Genomic DNA, 22,672 nt, shown 5'->3' with positions numbered 1-22,672 from the left:
TATAATACTACACAGCTGTCCTGGAGGTAGGATCAGATTATACTACACTATAATACTACACAGCTGTCCTGGAGGTAGGATCAGATTATACTACACTATAATACTACACAGCTGTCCTGGAGGTAGGCACAGATTATACTACACTATAATACTACACAGCTGTCCTGGAGGTAGGCACAGATTATACTACACTATAGTACTACACAGCTGTCCTGGAGGTAGGCACAGATTATACTACACTATAATACTACACAGCTGTCCTGGAGGTAGGATCAGATTATACTACACTATAATACTACACAGCTGTCCTGGAGGTAGGATCAGATTATACTACACTATAATACTACACAGCTGTCCTGGAGGTAGGAACAGATTATACTACACTATAATACTACACAGCTGTCCTGGAGGTAGGATCAGATTATACTACACTATAATACTACACAGCTGTCCTGGAGGTAGGATCAGATTATACTACACTATAATACTACACAGCTGTCCTGGAGGTAGGATCAGATTATACTACACTATAATACTACACAGCTGTCCTGGAGGTAGGATCAGATGATACTACACTATAATACTACACAGCTGTCCTGGAGGTAGGATCAGATGATACTACACTATAATACTACACAGCTGTCCTGGAGGTAGGATCAGATTATACTACACTATAATACTACACAGCTGTCCTGGAGGTAGGATCAGATTATACTACACTATAATACTACACAGCTGTCCTGGAGGTAGGATCATATTATACTACACTATAATACTACACAGCTGTCCTGGAGGTAGGATCAGATTATACTACACTATAATACTACACAGCTGTCCTGGAGGTAGGATCATATTATACTACACTATAATACTACACAGCTGTCCTGGAGGTAGGATCAGATTATACTACACTATAATACTACACAGCTGTCCTGGAGGTAGGATCAGATTATACTACACTATAATACTACACAGCTGTCCTGGAGGTAGGATCAGATTATACTACACTATAATACTACACAGCTGTCCTGGAGGTAGGATCAGATTATACTATACTATAATACTACACAGCTGTCCTGGAGGTAGGCACAGATTATACTACACTATAATACTACACAGCTGTCCTGGAGGTAGGATCAGATTATACTACACTATAATACTACACAGCTGTCCTGGAGGTAGGATCAGATTATACTACACTATAATACTACACAGCTGTCCTGGAGGTAGGATCAGATTATACTACACTATAATACTACACAGCTGTCCTGGAGGTAGGATCAGATTATACTACACTATAATACTACACAGCTGTCCTGGAGGTAGGATCAGATTATACTACACTATAATACTACACAGCTGTCCTGGAGGTAGGATCAGATTATACTACACTATAATACTACACAGCTGTCCTGGAGGTAGGATCAGATTATACTACACTATAATACTACACAGCTGTCCTGGAGGTAGGATCAGATTATACTACACTATAATACTACACAGCTGTCCTGGAGGTAGGATCAGATTATACTACACTATAATACTACACAGCTGTCCTGGAGGTAGGATCAGATTATACTACACTATAATACTACACAGCTGTCCTGGAGGTAGGATCAGATTATACTACACTATAATACTACACAGCTGTCCTGGAGGTAGGATCAGATTATACTACACTATAATACTACACAGCTGTCCTGGAGGTAGGATCATATTATACTACACTATAATACTACACAGCTGTCCTGGAGGTAGGATCAGATTATACTACACTATAATACTACACAGCTGTCCTGGAGGTAGGATCAGATTATACTACACTATAATACTACACAGCTGTCCTGGAGGTAGGATCAGATTATACTACACTATAATACTACACAGCTGTCCTGGAGGTAGGATCAGATTATACTACACTATAATACTACACAGCTGTCCTGGAGGTAGGATCAGATTATACTACACTATAATACTACACAGCTGTCCTGGAGGTAGGAACAGATTATACTACACTATAATACTACACAGCTGTCCTGGAGGTAGGATCAGATTATACTACACTATAATACTACACAGCTGTCCTGGAGGTAGGATCATATTATACTACACTATAATACTACACAGCTGTCCTGGAGGTAGGATCAGATTATACTACACTATAATACTACACAGCTGTCCTGGAGGTAGGATCAGATTATACTACACTATAATACTACACAGCTGTCCTGGAGGTAGGATCAGATTATACTACACTATAATACTACACAGCTGTCCTGGAGGTAGGCACAGATTATACTACACTATAATACTACACAGCTGTCCTGGAGGTAGGAACAGATTATACTACACTATAATACTACACAGCTGTCCTGGAGGTAGGATCAGATTATACTACACTATAATACTACACAGCTGTCCTGGAGGTAGGATCAGATTATACTACACTATAATACTACACAGCTGTCCTGGAGGTAGGCACAGATTATACTACACTATAATACTACACAGCTGTCCTGGAGGTAGGAACAGATTATACTACACTATAATACTACACAGCTGTCCTGGAGGTAGGATCAGATTATACTACACTATAATACTACACAGCTGTCCTGGAGGTAGGATCAGATTATACTACACTATAATACTACACAGCTGTCCTGGAGGTAGGATCAGATTATACTACACTATAATACTACACAGCTGTCCTGGAGGTAGGATCAGATTATACTACACTATAATACTACACAGCTGTCCTGGAGGTAGGATCAGAGTATACTACACTATAATACTACACAGCTGTCCTGGAGGTAGGATCAGATTATACTACACTATAATACTACACAGCTGTCCTGGAGGTAGGATCAGATTATACTACACTATAATACTACACAGCTGTCCTGGAGGTAGGATCAGAGTATACTACCGTAAATTCCGGACTATAAGCCGCGGCTTTTTTCCCGTTTTTTGGCCCCTGCGGCTTATATAACGGTGCGTCTTATCTATGGATTTTTTCAGAAAAAAAAAAAAAAAAAAAAAAAAATCTCTCTTTTTTAGCACTCTTTCTAACTATAAATCCACTTCTGTTTTAATTTCCTCTCTTGCCCTCTTTTCACCACACCGCGGACACTGTGTGCACTGTAAAAATAAACAACGGTGGTGTTGTGTTATGTTGTTTTGTTGAAATGTTGTAATACGGTAAATGGGAGCTTCCTCAAACAGCCATCTCTTCCCGACAATCCCCTCTGTGCGTGACCACTTCCATATGGTAATTACGGTAAGCAAACGGCCACTCGGGCAACAACTCCCTCCCCCGACTACCAGGAGAAAATCACAAACTTCGGCGAATTCACACAAAGGAAGATCAAGGAATATTCACAACAAGACGAGCAGTAGAAGCAACACTCTCACTTACCATGGGGAAGGTACGCAGAAATTCACACGAGGCAGCTTTCAAGTTGAAAGCAGTCAATCTCGCATTAAAAGAGAGCAGCCGCCGATCAAACAGAGCAGCCGCGCGTAACCTGGGCAAAAGGGACTGTCCGTCCGGGGGAGAACTACTGAACAACTCCCTCCCGACTATCAGGAGAAAATCACAAACTTCGGCGAATTCACACAAAGGAAGATCACGGAATATTATAGGAGTGTGAAAACATCCACAATTACCAACGGGTTCCAAAACGCTGGACTGCTGCGGGATGAAGAGGATGACGCCACGGGGACTGCCCCCTAGTCCGATACCTCACGAGTCCGATACCTCACGAGTCCGACACCTCATGGTTTTGGGTTAGGGTCTGGGGGAGGTTAGGTTTAGGCGTGGGGGTGGGAGAGGTTAGGTTTTGGGTTAGGGTCTGGGGGATGTTAGGTTTAGGCGTGGGGGTGGGAGAGGTTAGGTTTTGGGTTAGGGTCTGGGGGAAGTTAGCCTCTTTTTTCGGACTCGTGAGGTGTCGGACTCGTGAGGTATCGGACTCGTGCCATGGCACCTGAAGGAGAGAGGAGAGTGGTTGACGAAGCCACCCTGAACCTGTTCGTTTCCGACACTGAAGATGAGGACTTTGGTGGTTTCAGTACGCAGGAAGAAGAGGAAGACGAGGATTAGTGACTTGACTTCTCTGGTTACAGGTTTGCTGCACATATACGGTAGCCTATTGTTGTGTGATTTTGTCTGGGGATTAGTGACCTGACTTTTGTTTTGTTTTGTTGAAATGTTAATAAATGGGAGCTTCCCCAAACAGCGATCTCTTTCCCGACATTCCTCTCTGTGCACGAACCCTTTCATATGGTAATTAAACATCAAAACACCCGCGGCTTATAGTCCGGTGCGGCTTATAGAAGAAAAAAATAGTCAATTTTGGTCCCGCGGCTTATACACCGGTGCGTCTTATAGTCCGGAATTTACGGTACACTATAATACTACACAGCTGTCCTGGAGGTAGGATCAGATTATACTACACTATAATACTACACAGCTGTCCTGGAGGTAGGATCAGATTATACTACACTATAATACTACACAGCTGTCCTGGAGGTAGGATCAGATTATACTACACTATAATACTACACAGCTGTCCTGGAGGTAGGATCAGATTATACTACACTATAATACTACACAGCTGTCCTGGAGGTAGGATCAGAGTATACTACACTATAATACTACACAGCTGTCCTGGAGGTAGGATCAGATTATACTACACTATAATACTACACAGCTGTCCTGGAGGTAGGATCAGATTATACTACACTATAATACTACACAGCTGTCCTGGAGGTAGGATCAGAGTATACTACACTATAATACTACACAGCTGTCCTGGAGTAGGATCAGATTATACTACACTATAATACTACACAGCTGTCCTGGAGGTAGGATCATATTATACTACACTATAATACTACACAGCTGTCCTGGAGGTAGGATCAGATTATACTACACTATAATACTACACAGCTGTCCTGGAGGTAGGATCAGATTATACTACACTATAATACTACACAGCTGTCCTGGAGGTAGGATCAGATTATACTACACTATAATACTACACAGCTGTCCTGGAGGTAGGAACATATTATACTACACTATAATACTACACAGCTGTCCTGGAGGTAGGAACAGATTATACTACACTATAATACTACACAGCTGTCCTGGAGGTAGGATCAGATTATACTACACTATAATACTACACAGCTGTCCTGGAGGTAGGGGGCAGGAAAAGATGTAAATGTAAAGTAGACATCACATGGATTGTACAACAGTATAATGCAATACAGGAGGCAAGCTGACAGCTCAGAACAAATAGAATAATGAATATATGCAGTACAGTGATTAAACTGTTTCCTAATGCTATACGCTCATGCTGGAGGGAGCAGTACAGTGAAATCTAATATACACACAGTAAACTAATTCAACTGTAAATGCACATTGCAATGCAATACACTTCAACAACAACAACAACACAGTGCAGAACGCTATAAGTCACAGTCCAGCACACCTCCTTTTCTCCATCTGTGTTTCTTTATATAGTGTAGAGATTGTAGGACTGTTTCCTCCAGGCACAAATCTGTGTTTTCTGCATCCATGATGGCTCCGAGGCTTAGAGAGACCTTGAACTAAACACAGGTTCTGCATGTCCCTTCTCTCAGAGGACTGGGGAGTAGGGATGGGCATTTCTAGCAAAAACACTATTCGAAATTCGCTGGCCAAAGTCGACTTTTAATCGAAATTCGAAAATAAAAATAAAAATGTAAAAAAAATTAAAAATGTAAAAAAAAAAAAGAATTGTGAGTGAAATGTTGCATTGTCTCCCCTGATTCTAAGTCTAAGGCTTTATTAATTAATAGAAAAAGCTTCTGCTGTGGATTTTTAGCTCAAACAAGCATTGCACCACTGAAGTAAAGAACATGTTACATGACATTGACATTTTCGAAAATAAAAAACAGTTTTGACAATCATGAGTGGTTCATTAAATATTTAGTAGGCTCAGGTCTGAGTGCCAAAGGGGTGCCAAAGTCACCCCCTCTCCCTCTTCATGGGATTTCATCCGCCATTCATTTTTCCATAAACCTTGCTTAAAATGCTTATAAAAATTGTTTTACTTGCTCAAACCAAGCGATTCGGCTATACTTAGAATCAGGGGAGACAATGCAACATTTCACTCACAAAAAAAATAAAAAATAAAATATATATATATATATTTTTTTTCTTCGAATTTCGACTTTCAATAATAAAAGTCGACCTTGATAATAACAACGATTATTCGAAAATTCGAAATTCGATGCCCATCCCTACTGGGGAGTTGACACTACACTACTGCTTCCTTGTGATTTTTTATTTTTACGATTGAAAAACTGACTGGAATACACTATAGAGACAGTCCGCATGTCTGGGAACGCCCATACAGGCTCTAGGAACGCCCACAATAGACGCTGGGTTAGCCTGGGGGCGGGGTCAGGGTGGGGTAAATTCCCCCGTTCTATCCATTCAGCAAAGTTAGAATTTAGCTAATAGCCCAGCCCAGGCAGACACGATCGGGGATTTAACCACCGCAGTAAACGCACATCTGAGCAGACGTCTTGCGTTCTGCTCTAGAACCCCCAAACATGTAGTTTAGAGCCGCAGCACCGTCTTTTGGTGACTCAGCCCATGAGATATATCGGCGGTTTTACCCCACTCGCGCGCCAGCCGTTTAACATTTTGTGGGCGTTCCCAGACATGCCGACTGTCTCTATACAACAAATCACAGATCAAAATACACTACCTGACTGTGTGCCCAGCAAACTCGTGTGAAAACTGTAATGATAAGAGCAAAATAGTGATTTGCTGGTTATAAAAGTTGTGTGAACTGTCGCAGTTTTTAAAGTGTGAACAGCATCGCCGGCTAGAGCGAGACGCTCAAGCTCAGGCTCCATGGGGGGTCCCATTGCCTTTTCCACCCAGTGACGCCGTTTGTTTACAAAAATACAGATGGGCTGATCCCTCGTATTGTATGAAGAATGACCAGCTATTTGACTGCTTTTGCCTCATTGCCTCATAGTTTTTCATTGGATATTGACAGGGTTCCACATGCACGTGATCATTGGATATTGACAGGGTTCCACATGCACGTGATCATTGGATATTGACAGGGTTCCACATGCACGTGATCATTGGATATTGACAGGGTTCCACATGCACGTGATCATTGGATATTGACAGGGTTCCACATGCACGTGATCATAGGATATTGACAGGGTTCCACATGCACGTGATCATAGGATATTGACAGGGTTCCACATGCACGTGATCATTGGATATTGACAGGGTTCCACATGCACGTGATCATAGGATATTGACAGGGTTCCACATGCACGTGATCATAGGATATTGACAGGGTTCCACATGCACGTGATCATTGGATATTGACAGGGTTCCACATGCACGTGATCATTGGATATTGACAGGGTTCCACATGCACGTGATCATTGGATATTGACAGGGTTCCACATGCACGTGATCATAGGATATTGACAGGGTTCCACATGCACGTGATCATAGGATATTGACAGGGTTCCACATGCACGTGATCATAGGATATTGACAGGGTTCCACATGCACGTGATCATTGGATATTGACAGGGTTCCACATGCACGTGATCATTGGATATTGACAGGGTTCCACATGCACGTGATCATTGGATATTGACAGGGTTCCACATGCACGTGATCATTGGATATTGACAGGGTTCCACATGCACGTGATCATTGGATATTGACAGGGTTCCACATGCACGTGATCATTGGATATTGACAGGGTTCCACATGCACGTGATCATTGGATATTGACAGGGTTCCACATGCACGTGATCATTGGATATTGACAGGGTTCCACATGCACGTGATCATTGGATATTGACAGGGTTCCACATGCACGTGATCATTGGATATTGACAGGGTTCCACATGCACGTGAGTCATTGACCAGTGTACACTTACGATTGTGTCCATTACGTCATTTGGCTTTTATCCAAAGCGACTTACAATAACACATTTTTGTCAGCAATAGAGCAATCAACTATGCAGCACAGTCTATAGCTGTGTTTCCATTACAGTTTTTCGCAAAATAATTGCGATATTTCTACAACTTCGACAATGTACAATTGCGACTTGTAGGCGTTTCCATTGAAGTTGAGTTTGAGTGACGGCGCACACACCTGAACGCAATTCCCCGTTGCAGCAGCTGCCACAGTGATTACACACGGGGATCTGCCCCATATCCCGTCCCCTGCATGCTCAAATCCAACCAATGGTCAATGCAAACGCATACTGTATAAACGAGCCTGATTATCAATTCAAAAGAACATGTTGCTGGCTGCGGTGAATGCAGTGAGCGCGAGAGGCAGAGGAAAAAAGGTAGCCTACACCTGCGCGCACACAGACAGGCAGCCTGTCACCATGGACTGATTTCTGTCATTAAACATGATCTTTTTTCCCCAGCTCTGCTTTTGCACAACACTCGTCTTTCTGCTAGGTAGCGTTGCTTCAAAGTTTTCCACTTGCTGCGGAGGTTTTGCCACGGTTTATCGAACCCTTTCTCCCTCATTTTCCTTTCATTTTCCGCTCCTTTTCCGAAGGAGAATGGGTCACATGACGTGCAAATGCGAAAAATGTGTTTCCATTACGCTTTTGCGATAAACTGCTATATCGACACGTCTGAAAAACCACCTCATGAGAGCGCAAAAACTTTTTGCGATATTTGGGAGGTTTTTCGAAATTTACGTGTTTCCATTACCTACTTTCTATTGCGATATTTAGATTTTGCGCATTTCTGAGGGTAATGGAAACACAACTTATGACAGCTACAACTTCTGAAGGAATAGTGGTACAAGCTTAGTTTAGGTTAGTAGTTTTTTTTTTTTTTTTTTTTTTCCAGAATCGGCTTGGAAATTCAAACATGTTTAATATAATTGTTGTGGCTCCGACTGGCGTCGGGAGGCAGTTTACACTTGACGATTAGAAACCTGTACCCATCATACGCCAACAGATTTGGATACCAGATTCAACAACTGCAGACTAGTGTATCCAAAGACAGACTGAGCCCAAGTGGAAATCCTGTGTAAAACGGGGGGAAATCTCTTGTAGTGTAAACTAGCTATTAGAGAGACCTTTAACTAAACAGCAGCTCTGCATGTCCCTCCTCTCAGTAAACTAGCTATTAGAGAGACCTTTAACTAAACAGCAGCTCTGCATGTCCCTCCTCTCAGTAAACTAGCTATTAGAGAGACCTTTAACTAAACAGCAGCTCTGCATGTCCCTCCTCTCAGAGGAGCTGCAGGGAAACACATTACTGGTTACACAGCGTGGAAATAATGGGCTGCTGTGTCCACCCCTGTGTGTGTGTGTGTGTGTGTGTGTGTGTGTGTGTGTGTGTGTGTGTGTGTGTGTGTGTTTGCGTGTGTGCGTGTGTGTGTGTGTGTGTGTTTGTGTGTGTGTGTGTGTGTGTGTGTGTGTGTGTGTGTGTGTGTGTGTGTGTGAGAGAGTGTTCAGTACCACCCTTTTTATCTCGACTCTGTTTGCACAGAAACAGACACACATACCCATGCACACAAACAATAACGCACAAACGAACACAAGACACACATGTACACACTCCCTCCCACCTGGTTGGTCTCTCTCTCGCTCTCTCTCTCTCTCTCTCTGTCTGTCTGTCTGTCTCTCTCTCTCTCTGTCTGTCTGTCTGTCTCTCTCCCCCTCCCTCCCTCCCTCCCTCCCTGCTGGCGAGAGATGTTTGTGGACATGGTGCATCAGACACTAGTTATGAATTTTCAAGTTGAGAAGAGAATCAGAATCACTTTTATTGCCACAGTATACAAGTTCCATACGAGGAATTTGTCTTAGTGTCTGTATGCAGCGTAGCGGTTACATCAATATACAGAGATAAGAAGTAGGAAGATAACTAAAGACAATCACAAAGTTGCAAGTGCAATCAAATCGAGTAAATATATACAATATGTTCATGAGTGGTGAAGTGTTCTGTGGATCATAAATATGAATTTACATTGGATTTACATGAGATTTACAGACTGAGTTAGATAGACGTTAAATAGGCAGTGGATTTACATGAATTTACAGCCGGAGTTAAATAAGAGTTTATAAGCTTTAAGTTACTGCTGCGCAACCTTGAAATCACTGCCTCGCTGTGCTCCTGTTTTAACAACTGACCATCTCCTTTTTAACATCCCCCTTTTTTATGCCTCCGCCGGCGATAGCCAGGCCGGAGGCATTATGGATCCGGGTTGTCCGTCCGTACGTACGGCTGTCCGTACGTCCGTACGATGTTTGTTAACGCGATATCTGAGGAACGCCTGGACGGAATTTCATCAGATTCGCCTTAAACATTCACTTAGGCTCAAGGATGATCTGATTAGATTTTGGTGGTCAAAGGTCAAAGGTCAAGGTCACTGTGACCTCTTGAACGCCATTTTCAAGCTTGTTAACGCGATATCTCAGGAATGCCTTGACGGAATTTAATCAAACTTGTCTCAAACATCGACTTGGACTCAAGGATGAACTGATTACATTTTGGTGGTCAAAAGTCAAAGGTCAAGGTCACTGTGACCTCTCAAACGCCATTTCCAGCTTGTTAACGCGATATCTCACGAATGCCTTGACGGAATTTCATTAAATTTGCCTCAAACATCGCCTTAGACTCAAGGATGATCTGATTAGATTTTGGTGGTCAAAGGTCAAAGGTCAAGGTGAGCTCTCGAGCGCCATTTTCAAGCTTGTTAACGCGATATCTCAGGAATGCCTTGACGGAATTTAATCAAACTTGTCTCAAACATCGACTTGGACTCAAGGATGAACTGATTACATTTTGGTGGTCAAAGTTCAAGGTCACTGTGACCTCTCACACACCCAATTTCCAAGCTCTGTAACGCAACATCACCGGAGCGCCTTGACGGAATCTCTTCCAATTTGCCTCAAATGGCGATTTGGACTCCAGAATGAACTCATGGCGGAGGCATAAGTCCGCGTTGCGGTCGTTCTAGTTGTCTAATGTGTCTCTGTTAGCCTTTTGGTTATTTTATTTATTGTCTGTACTGGTACTGTATACTGTTGTCCTACTGTCTGTCAACTTTTGTTACTGTAACTTTCTGTCTGGATGCTGCTTGAACAGGTCGCACTTGAAAATGAGATCTAGGTCTCAGGGTGATTCACCTGTATAAATAAAGGTTAAATAAATCAAATCAAATATAGATATAGATATATAGAATGATATAGGACAAGGTGGTGAGGAGGAAACATCACAGAGGGAGGTGTGCTGTTGCCACAGCTTGACCAACCGTTCAACTGTTACGCGTCTGTGGTCAGTGAGACCACTCAGCTTTGGGCCGGACTAAACTTCTGACATGTCAGAAACTCATGCGAGTCCATCATCTGTCCTCACTCCCCCCTGTACAACACTGCAGGGCAAACGACGCCCAACCAAGTTCTGCCTGACTCTAAAATGGGTCGTGCAGCTCACAAATGGTCTCAGAACCGGGCTCAATTCGTACAGTGTACTGCACCGTGTACTGTACAGTACACTGTACTGCAGTGTACTGTACAGTACACTGCAGTACAGTGTACTGTACTGTGTACTGTACAGTACACTGTACTGCGGCTGAGTGTTGAGTCAGTCAGCTTAGCCAGTGGTCTGTGTGGATCATGTTGCTCTCTCCTTCCTTCTTGTGTGGATCATGTTGCTCTGTCCTTCCTTCTTGTGTGGATCATGTTGCTCTGTCCTTCCTTCTTGTGTGGATCATGTTGCTCTCTCCTTCCTTCTTGTGTGGATCATGTTGCTCTCTCCTTCCTTCTTGTGTGGATCATGTTGCTCTCTCCTTCCTTCTTGTGTGGATCATGTTGCTCTCTCCTTCCTTCTTGTGTGGATCATGTAGCTCTCTCCTTCCTTCTTGTGTGGATCATGTTGCTCTCTCCTTCCTTCTTGTGTGGATCATGTTGCTCTCTCCTTCCTTCTTGTGTGGATCATGTTGCTCTCTCCTTCCTTCTTGTGTGGATCATGTAGCTCTCTCCTTCCTTCTTGTGTGGATCATGTTGCTCTCTCCTTCCTTCTTGTGTGGATCATGTTGCTCTCTCCTTCCTTCTTGTGTGGATCATGTTGCTCTCTCCTTCCTTCTTGTGTGGATCATGTTGCTCTCTCCTTCCTTCTTGTGTGGATCATGTTGCTCTCTCCTTCCTTCTTGTGTGGATCATGTAGCTCTCTCCTTCCTTCTTGTGTGGATCATGTTGCTCTCTCCTTCCTTCTTGTGTGGATCATGTAGCTCTTTCCTTCCTTCTTGTGTGGATCATGTTGCTCTCTCCTTCCTTCTTGTGTGGATCATGTTGCTCTCTCCTTCCTTCTTGTGTGGATCATGTTGCTCTCTCCTTCCTTCTTGTGTGGATCATGTTGCTCTCTCCTTCCTTCTTGTGTGGATCATGTTGCTCTCTCCTTCCTTCTTGTGTGGATCATGTTGCTCTCTCCTTCCTTCTTGTGTGGATCATGTTGCTCTCTCCTTCCTTCTTGTGTGGATCATGTTGCTCTCTCCTTCCTTCTTGTGTGGATCATGTTGCTCTCTCCTTCCTTCTTGTGTGGATCATGTTGCTCTCTCCTTCCTTCTTGTGTGGATCATGTTGCTCTCTCCTTCCTTCTTGTGTGGATCATGTTGCTCTCTCCTTCCTTCTTGTGTGGATCATGTAGCTCTTTCCTTCCTTCTTGTGTGGATCATGTTGCTCTCTCCTTCCTTCTTGTGTGGATCATGTTGCTCTCTCCTTCCTTCTTGTGTGGATCATGTTGCTCTCTCCTTCCTTCTTGTGTGGATCATGTTGCTCTCTCCTTCCTTCTTGTGTGGATCATGTTGCTCTCTCCTTCCTTCTTGTGTGGATCATGTTGCTCTCTCCTTCCTTCTTGTGTGGATCATGTTGCTCTCTCCTTCCTTCTTGTGTGGATCATGTTGCTCTCTCCTTCCTTCTTGTGTGGATCATGTTGCTCTCTCCTTCCTTCTTGTGTGGATCATGTGGCTCTCTCCTTCCTTCTTGTGTGGATCATGTGGCTCTCTCCTTCCTTCTTGTGTGGGCAAAGCCAGAAGGCCTGGAAGTCATCATCATGTAGTGTGATCAGTGCAGCCCACAGGCTGGATCTCCTACGATCCAGGCTGGATCTTATTGATGTGTGCTCTCTAACAGTATGTAGGATCAGTCCACAGGCTGGATCTTATTGATGTGTGGTCTCTAACAGTATGTAGGATCAGCCCACAGGCTGGATCTTATTGATGTGTGGTCTCTAACAGTATGTAGGAGGGGACAGGGGACAGGGGACAGGAGCTGCAGTGTGTGACTGACCCAGGGGACAGGGGACAGGGGACAGACAGCAGGTACACACCGCACACCCTCGTGTTTTACCAGCAGTTTGCCAACAGTCTTTGAAAATCCTTGATATTTGTTTTCCAGAATAAATAATGGTATGATTGTGTGATCGTGTTTGTTAAAAAGCCAAGTCTACTTACCAAGATGTCTTTCTTCAAGGAGGTCTCATGTTTCACCTTTATCTGTGGCAGCTACACTAATGTCTGTGTCTAATGTACCTCTGTTCAGGAAAGATGTCTGTGTCTAATGTACCTCTGTTCAGGAAAGATGTCTGTGTCTAATGTACCTCTGTTCAGGAAAGATGGCTGTGTCTAATGTACCTCTGTTCAGGAAAGATGGCTGTGTCTAATGTACCTCTGTTCAGGAAAGATGGCTGTGTCTAATGTACCTCTGTTCAGGAAAGATGGCTGTGTCTAATGTACCTCTGTTTAGGAAAGATGGCTGTGTCTAATGTACCTCTGTTCAGGAAAGATGGCTGTGTCTAATGTACCTCTGTTCAGGAAAGATGTCTGTGTCTAATGTACCTCTGTTCAGGAAAGTAGAGCTTTCAGGCTGCTTTATGCTCACCATGCCGTGAAGGGAGCGGAGGTGGAGCGAGGGCCGCAAGCGTCAAATGACGTCGATGTGTTGGCCGTGGTTGGGCGCTACCTCCGTAGGGCGCCCACCGTGTACCTGAAGATTTTTCTCACAGCGCGACCTCCGCACAGCTTCTCTCCAAACATGGACGCTTTTAAAGCCACTGAGCCCTGAACACTGAGCTGTGTTTTCACCACATTTCTTGACCCATGTGGTAGGCTATAAACTTTGATTTGCAACTGTTCGTTTTTAGTCATTTCACCAAGTAAATGTGTTGTGTTGAGAGCAGATTAAAAGCAGCACAGAGTAGGCTATCAGGGCTGAGAACTGAAACGGCTATTCAGTGTCCTCTGGCAGAGCAGGTAGATGGGGCAGAGCAACATGCATTGGAAGGAGCAGTGTTTCTGCCACACATATTCATCATGCATGTATTATGAGCCCCTGAACATCACACCACTGGGCTGTTGGGTGTGAAGAAGCAGACCTGCAGGCTGGAGGCTCTGCAGAGAATCAGCTGAAGTTGCAGGAAAAGTTGCTGGAGTTGTTGTAGATTTCACACTTTACATAAACTTTCATAAAGAGTCCTCTAAGGCAGTCTTTCTGAACCCAGTCCTCACGGCCGTGTTCTGCTTTCGCTTCTGTTTTCACTGCAGCTCTCCTCTGGCACACCTGATTTACTTGAGACATTCTCTTGAATCCGTTGTGCAAAAGAGTAGAGCCGGGCTTTTATTTTTCCATTTCTATTCTATTCCTGACCTTCATCCAAATAAGAAGAAAGGATCTTGTATAAGACGTGCAGGATACAATGTATGTATGTATGTATGTACAGTATGTATGTATGTATGTACAGTAGGGCTGTGCGATTAATCGATTTTGAATCGTAATCGAATTAATTAGTTAGGACGATGTTAAAAAAATGAAAATCGTAAAATCGTTTTTTTTTTTTTTTTTTTTTTTTATTAAATTTTTTTTTTTAATTTAAATTTAATTTTCACTTTAACTAGGGTAAGTACGTTACGCGGGGCGGCTCTCTCTCATGTATGCATGCTGCTACTTGTGTAAAGTCTCTCTAGAGGCTGTGATACTGGCTACTAAAAACAGCAGCACAATGGACTTATTTCAACACCTCCGACCAAAAAGCAGCTTGTTGCACTGCAGGCTGTAGCCTACAAGATAACGATTGCCACAACACACTCACGCGCGCACACGAACACAGACATTATCACCGGACGATGAAACGTTGCCAGTTCACATAATAACAAAACAACACGTGAGGCCACCGAGTACTGATAGATTGGCTGTATTCATGGCTGCCTCAGCTGACTCACCTGTCCCTGTGTGTCTGAATTTCCCCCTAACTGCTATCGCAGTTCCACGCATTCCTGTTGTGACTTTGTGTTATTCTAGTACAGATATAACTCCGAGCACGGGTGGTCGCTTAGACACTAATATAATTATCTCACGGAGGAACACGCAAATCCACCAGTGTCAAGTTAGCAAGCAACAGCCAGGAAGTTAAGCATAGCAGCGGCAAGCTAAAACAGGAAGTTGAGTTGTTCTACCTTCAGAGTAAAAGCGTAAATTGTCAATTATGGAAAAAAGGGGGGAAAAGAGCTCTGCAGGGCAACAAATGTTTAGAGAAGTATAATAGTATAATAAATCGAAATCGAAATCGAAAATCGAGTTTTGAGAGAAAAAATCGTCAATTTTAGTTTTAGGCAAAATCGCACAGCCCTAATGTACAGTATGTATGTATGTATGTACAGTATGTATGTATGTATGTACAGTATGTATGTATGTATGGCAGATAAAGCAGCTGGAGATGGGAGTTTAGTCCGTTCATTACATTTAAATTCCATTGAAATGGAGTCTATAATGACATTGTTTGTGCTGTGTGTATTTGACCTGCACACAATCTTCATTTGACCCTAAGCCGTCCCAGTGCAACATCACTACAAAGCTACTCGTTTTATCTTTTAATGAACTGTCCAACGCTGCTTCCCAAATGACTCTTTCTGCTGCATTAATATATACATTAATTTATAAAACGGCTCTCTCAAATCAAGCAATCTGATTGGTTCACAGCCATTGTATAAATCCAATAACCCACTCCAATAACCCATGGCCATGGGTTATTGGAGTGGGTTATTGGATTTATACAATGCCATGGCAACTCTCTTACTAAAAGCCTTTGGTTACCTCAAAAAAAACAAATGGCGGAGACAGCTGTCAGATCCTTGTGAATCGATCTTCGCTTATAACTTTACTAATACTTCGCAGAAAATTATGTTTTGTACAAGAATAGATGCGGGCTAATGTCTTCTTTGCAAAAAAAAGGCTGTTAACCCCGCATTTAACCCCGCATTTAACCCCGTAACGTTAGTTGGTGTCGGGCTTTGCAGAAAGCACTCAGCTTCTCAGCAAGCGCTGAGGATGCAGCGCTGCGCTCGAGCTGCGTGTCGGGCTTTCCAGAAAGCTCTCAGCTTCTCAGCAAGCGCCAGGATTGGCCAATGTCAACTTCAGTCTCCAGAACGATCCAATCAAATCACCCGCACGTCTATCTTCTTGCTAGAGGTCCCGCCTTACAGTAGTGTTTCAACTGACTCTATCAGAATACCATGCCAGTCGGACTTATAGTATTATTATTATATTTATATTATCATACTTGGAAACCGTTTTATAAAAGCAATATAGCACTCGACCTGCCTGTGTTGTGGCATATATCCCGCTGATCAGTTGTTATCCCACGAGGCCGCATATATTTGCCACAACACACTAGCTCTCATGCTATATTGCTTAAATATACATTAATATATACATTAATATATACATTAATATATACGTTAATATATCATAATGTTTTTCAATAATCAGGGCATTGGGCCAGTGAACAGTCTCCACAGTTACTAACCCTAAACTGGTGGACTTGTGTTGGTCAGGAGGACATGACTCAAACATATCTCTCAAGGTAAGGGAGCAGCATGTGCACCACTGTGGAGGACTCAGGCCCGTATCTAGGGTGAGGTTACTGGGTGGGCAATTGAAAATTTTGGGGGGGCAATGAAAATAGCCATACCAAAAAAAAAACTCGCCAAAAATGTGCCTAACTTTGGAACATTATTGCCGACAAGCTAGTATGCCATACAGTAGCTGGTACCAGGTCCGTTTTTAGCCTGATACATCTTTGGCGGTAGGTTGCCCAAAGGTTCTCGGTTTGGGGATGGGGATTAAGTTGCATTATATTCTAACACTAAACTGTTCCACTAGGTGTCCACATTGTGCTGTGGGTAACCTAAGTATGAACTTTCACTCAGGGGACAGGCCAATGTTTACAGAACTCCTATTATTAAAACTATTTGCAAACTATGTACATACAAACTAACTAAGAAACAAACTATTTACACAACTGTTATTATATTCACAAGACTTGAAAAGAAAACAGTGAAAAGAAACAGTGAAAAGAAAACAACTTTGAAAGTAGATTGATTTACCATAAAACTTAAAAACATCCTTCATCCATAATTTCAATCATCAACTCCATAACAGTTATTTTCATTGGATGACCTTATTTCTCAAATCAAATTAAAGACTAGTGCAGTGAGACTTAACCATAGCTAAAAACTATTCGCCATTTAGCCTTCAAACCTATATCTACAAGACTTTTAGTCTTATTCAAACTCAAACTGAAATTAAAACTTTGAAAGCAGATTGACTTTGTTACCCTAACAAATAAATAACAATCCTTCATCCATAGTTTAAAATAATCAACTCCATAATATTCTTTTCATTGGATGAGCTTATTTCTCAAATCAAATTAAAGCTATAACTACTGTTAGGTGCCCTAAACTAACTAACCCAGTGGTCGCCAACCTTTGGGTTGCGACCCTAAGTGGAATTCAAAAAGGGAGATTTAATTTTTTTTTTTTTTTTTTTTTTTTTGTGTGGGCAAGATGAATTTTTGTGTGGGCATAGCCCACCCCTGCCAACCCCCTAGATCCAGCCCTGGGAGGACTGATGGTTCAGGGCTGTAACATCAGGTCTACCTCAGGTCTTCTCTCTCTCTCTCTCTCTCTCTCTCTCTCTCTCTCTCTCTCTCTCGCTCTCTCTCTCTCTCTCTCTCTCTCTCTCTCTCTCATGCTTACTAGGTCTAATCAAACACAACTGTGTCAAACAGCCAGCGTGTGTGTTCAGTCCAGTGAAGCCACCTTTGTATTCACAGCAGCACTCAGGATGTTGTAACAGTGCAAAGGAGGAGTGAGATGCAGAACCTTCAAAAGTCTTTTCTGCATTCATTCAGCCGAGGAACAGATGGTGGATTTCTTCTGCCTTTACGATAAACACTTGTGGATGATCTGCTGGCTCCAGATCCAGAGAGGTTTCCATATGGTGCGGTTTGTCAGTAAAGAACCATGGAGGAACACTGATGTTTCCATATGGTGCGGTTTGTCAGTAAAGAACCATGGAGGAACACTGATGTTCGCTCCAGAATTTACTCCCCCGCAAATGTGTCTGGCCATGTTTTGATATGAATCATACTGTATGTATTGAATCATTTATGATAGATATTTCACATTAACATGGCCGTGGTGGTACTTAGCTGATATCTGAGGTAGAAAATCATCACTTACACACACACACACACACAAAAACATGCACGCGGGCGTCCGGGTAGTGGAGCGGTAGATTCCCTGCCTAGCAACATGAGGGTCGCCGGTTTGAGCCGGTCCATGTTGCCTCCGGCTTGGTCGGGCGGCCGTCCATGCAGGCACAATTGGCCGTGTCTGTGGGTGGGAAGCTGGATTAAGGGTATAGGTGTTCTGGTCGTTGCACTAGTGCCTCCTCTGGTCGGTCGGGGTGCCTGTTCGGGTGGGAGGGGAACTGGGGGGAATAGTGTGATCCTCACCGCTACGTGGGCTCAAGCTAACCGGCTGAACCTCCTCCTACAGTAGCTCAAGCATGCAACAGAAAATAACTCGTTCAGACCAGAACACTCCACAGCCAATCTGTTCACATGATAGCCAGAGGGCGCATTAATAATTGATTTACTCTTTCTCGTTATGGCTTTGTCTTATTGGCTATCCGTTTGTAAATCCTTTTCACATTGTGTGCTGTGGAACTGGACTAGACTGGACTGGACTGGACTGGACTGGACTGGACTGGAGCCTATGTTGTATACATTGTTTAAAGGGGTTGTTTGTTTGATACCGCCGGCTCATCCTTCAGCTACCTCTCCAAAAACAGTGTTTATCTTTCAAACCTTGGTGAATGAGTATGAAGGTACTCCATTTTGATATCAGGGTAGGAGTAGCCTGCTAAACTAGTAAACTAGTTAGTCAAGTACTTTACTTTACAATGAAAAGTACCATTTTGTACATGTTCTAAAATTGACTGATTACCCCTATTGTCATTACCCCCCCGGCATTGTCTTCAATAATTCAATTCCACTATCAACCTACGTTTTAGCAATGGTCCTTGTTGGAGAAAAATATAAGTTCCATGCCATTTCCTAATCAATAAGCTATATTTGCATACACATAATTATGCTATAAGTTAACATGACATCTGACACATTAATCAATAAGCTATATTTGCATACACATAATTATTCTCCCCTTTGCTCTGACCCATGACATTTCACACATATAGAATAGCAGAGGACTTCTCCTCTTTGCTGAGACCTTGGTCAGTGCGTCGTGTACCATAACAATTGATAACAGTCTCTCAGTCAGACTGAAGCAACGCACACACTTTTCACCTCCCCTCCTCTCTCTGTTTCTCTCTGCCTACCTTTGCCTATAAAGCTTATGTCAAATTGTGACATCGCGGCTGAATATTTGACTCTGTACATTGAGCAGAATTGTGTACATTGAGATTCAAGCCCTCTGACAATATACATATTGCAGAGAATGTATGGTAATAAATATACTTTTATGAGACATCTTCCTAGACTCATTGGCTTCAATTTATTTGGTAGATAAGCTGTTATAATTATCACATTTAGCGGAGAAGATAATTTTATTCTCTATCAGTCCTGTTCTAGTTATACATGTAAAATGTATAATTAACAAGCAAGTAAACACAGTAAAAACACTCAGAACTAGTTTTGATCTAAATAGTCTAAGTCAGGCTAATTCACTCTTTTAGACCTCCGTCTAAAGCTGCGTTCACACCGACCTATTCAAGTTTTTCGCTGGCATCGAGTTTACATACAAAGTCAATGCAAACGAGGGATTGAGCATATATTCGCCCAGGAGAAAAATCGCTGGGCGTCCGAGCGACAGAGACAGAGCGATAGGGAGAAAATTTGCTCGTCGCCCGAGATGAAATATCCCAACTCGAGCGAAATTTCGCTGGCATCAGTCGCTCGCTGTTCAACGCTGATTGGCTGCCGTGTGAGAGTGAGTCAAGGATCACACTGGCTTGGAACAAACTGCTGGTTTATTGTGTGGCAACAAACCGCATTGACAGCTGATTGACAGGCTGACAGCTGACATGAAGTGAAGTCTGTAGTACTATCGGTATAGAGCTCGCGTTAGGAGCACACTGATAGGCTTAGCTTGTAAACAACTACGGTGGCTCGTAGTGGACAAACATCATGACATTGCGTAACGTTATAGCCCCCAGATGTCCGTCAATTATTGTGCCTGTTGACGAGCGATTTAAACACAGCGACAGAGCGATTCCAAAGGGTTGAATCGAGCGACAGAGAGAAAAATAAATATCTCGGTGTGAACACAGCTTAAAAGAGGCTTTTGTGAGTCACTCAGAACTCAATCAGAGCACACATGCAAAAAGTCAAACCGCTGACAGTCATAATGGCAACTCAACAAGGCTACTGTACGAGGACACATGTGATTCAACTCAACAAGGCTACTGTACGAGGACACATGTGATTCAACTCAACAAGGCTACTGTACGAGGACACATGTGATTCAACTCAACAAGGCTACTGTACGATGACACATGTGATTCAACTCAACAAGGCTACTGTACGATGACACATGTGATTCAACTCAACAAGGCTACTGTACGAGGACACGTGTGATTCAACTCAACAAGGCTACTGTACGAGGACACATGTGATTCAACTCAACAAGGCTACTGTACGAGGACACGTGTGATTCAACTCAACAAGGCTACTGTACGAGGACACATGTGATTCAACTCAACAAGGCTACTGTACGAGGACACGTGTGATTCAACTCAACAAGGCTACTGTACGAGGACACATGTGATTCAACTCAACAAGGCTACTGTACGAGGACACGTGTGATTCAACTCAACAAGGCTACTGTACGATGACACATGTGATTCAACTCAACAAGGCTACTGTACGAGGACACGTGTGATTCAACTCAACAAGGCTACTGTACGAGGACACATGTGATTCAACTCAACAAGGCTACTGTACGAGGACACATGTGATTCAACTCAACAAGGCTACTGTACGAGGACACATGTGATTCAACTCAACAAGGCTACTGTACGAGGACACGTGTGATTCAACTCAACAAGGCTACTGTACGATGACACGTGTGATTCAACTCAACAAGGCTACTGTACGATGACACGTGTGATTCAACTCAACAAGGCTACTGTACGAGGACACGTGTGATTCAACTCAACAAGGCTACTGTACGATGACACGTGTGATTCAACTCAACAAGGCTACTGTACGATGACACATGTGATTCAACTCAACAAGGCTACTGTACGATGACACGTGTGATTCAACTCAACAAGGCTACTGTACGATGACACGTGTGATTCAACTCAACAAGGCTACTGTACGATGACACATGTGATTCAACTCAACAAGGCTACTGTACGATGACACGTGTGATTCAACTCAACAAGGCTACTGTACGATGACACATGTGATTCAACTCAACAAGGCTACTGTACGATGACACGTGTGATTCAACTCAACAAGGCTACTGTACGATGACACGTGTGATTCAACTCAACAAGGCTACTGTACGATGACACGTGTGATTCAACTCAACAAGGCTACTGTACGAGGACACGTGTGATTCAACTCAACAAGGCTACTGTACGATGACACATGTGATTCAACTCAACAAGGCTACTGTACGAGGACACGTGTGATTCAACTCAACAAGGCTACTGTACGAGGACACGTGTGATTCAACTCAACAAGGCTACTGTACGAGGACACATGTGATTCAACTCAACAAGGCTACTGTACGAGGACACATGTGATTCAACTCAACAAGGCTACTGTACGAGGACACGTGTGATTCAACTCAACAAGGCTACTGTACGAGGACACGTGTGATTCAACTCAACAAGGCTACTGTACGAGGACACATGTGATTCAACTCAACAAGGCTACTGTACGAGGACACATGTGATTCAACTCAACAAGGCTACTGTACGAGGACACGTGTGATTCAACTCAACAAGGCTACTGTACGATGACACATGTGATTCAACTCAACAAGGCTACTGTACGATGACACGTGTGATTCAACTCAACAAGGCTACTGTACGATGACACGTGTGATTCAACTCAACAAGGCTACTGTACGATGACACATGTGATTCAACTCAACAAGGCTACTGTACGATGACACGTGTGATTCAACTCAACAAGGCTACTGTACGATGACACATGTGATTCAACTCAACAAGGCTACTGTACGATGACACGTGTGATTCAACTCAACAAGGCTACTGTACGATGACACGTGTG

The 22,672-nt window shown here is 43.1% G+C and overlaps 1 protein-coding gene across 1 annotated transcript in view; it reads left to right on the top strand.

The window, feature by feature from the left end:
• Positions 1 to 22,672, top strand: part of LOC310795759 (matrix metalloproteinase-17-like) — a gene marked incomplete at both ends in the record, with an annotated part of 206,176 nt that overhangs the window by 110,474 nt on the left and 73,030 nt on the right. The window lies entirely within an intron of this gene.

This window comes from Poromitra crassiceps (genome assembly GCF_964638095.1).
Source record: "Poromitra crassiceps genome assembly, chromosome: 21".
NCBI classification, from domain to species: domain Eukaryota; kingdom Metazoa; phylum Chordata; class Actinopteri; order Beryciformes; family Melamphaidae; genus Poromitra; species Poromitra crassiceps.
Note: the sequence above shows the minus strand (reverse complement) of the source record. Positions and strands in the feature narration are given on the sequence as shown.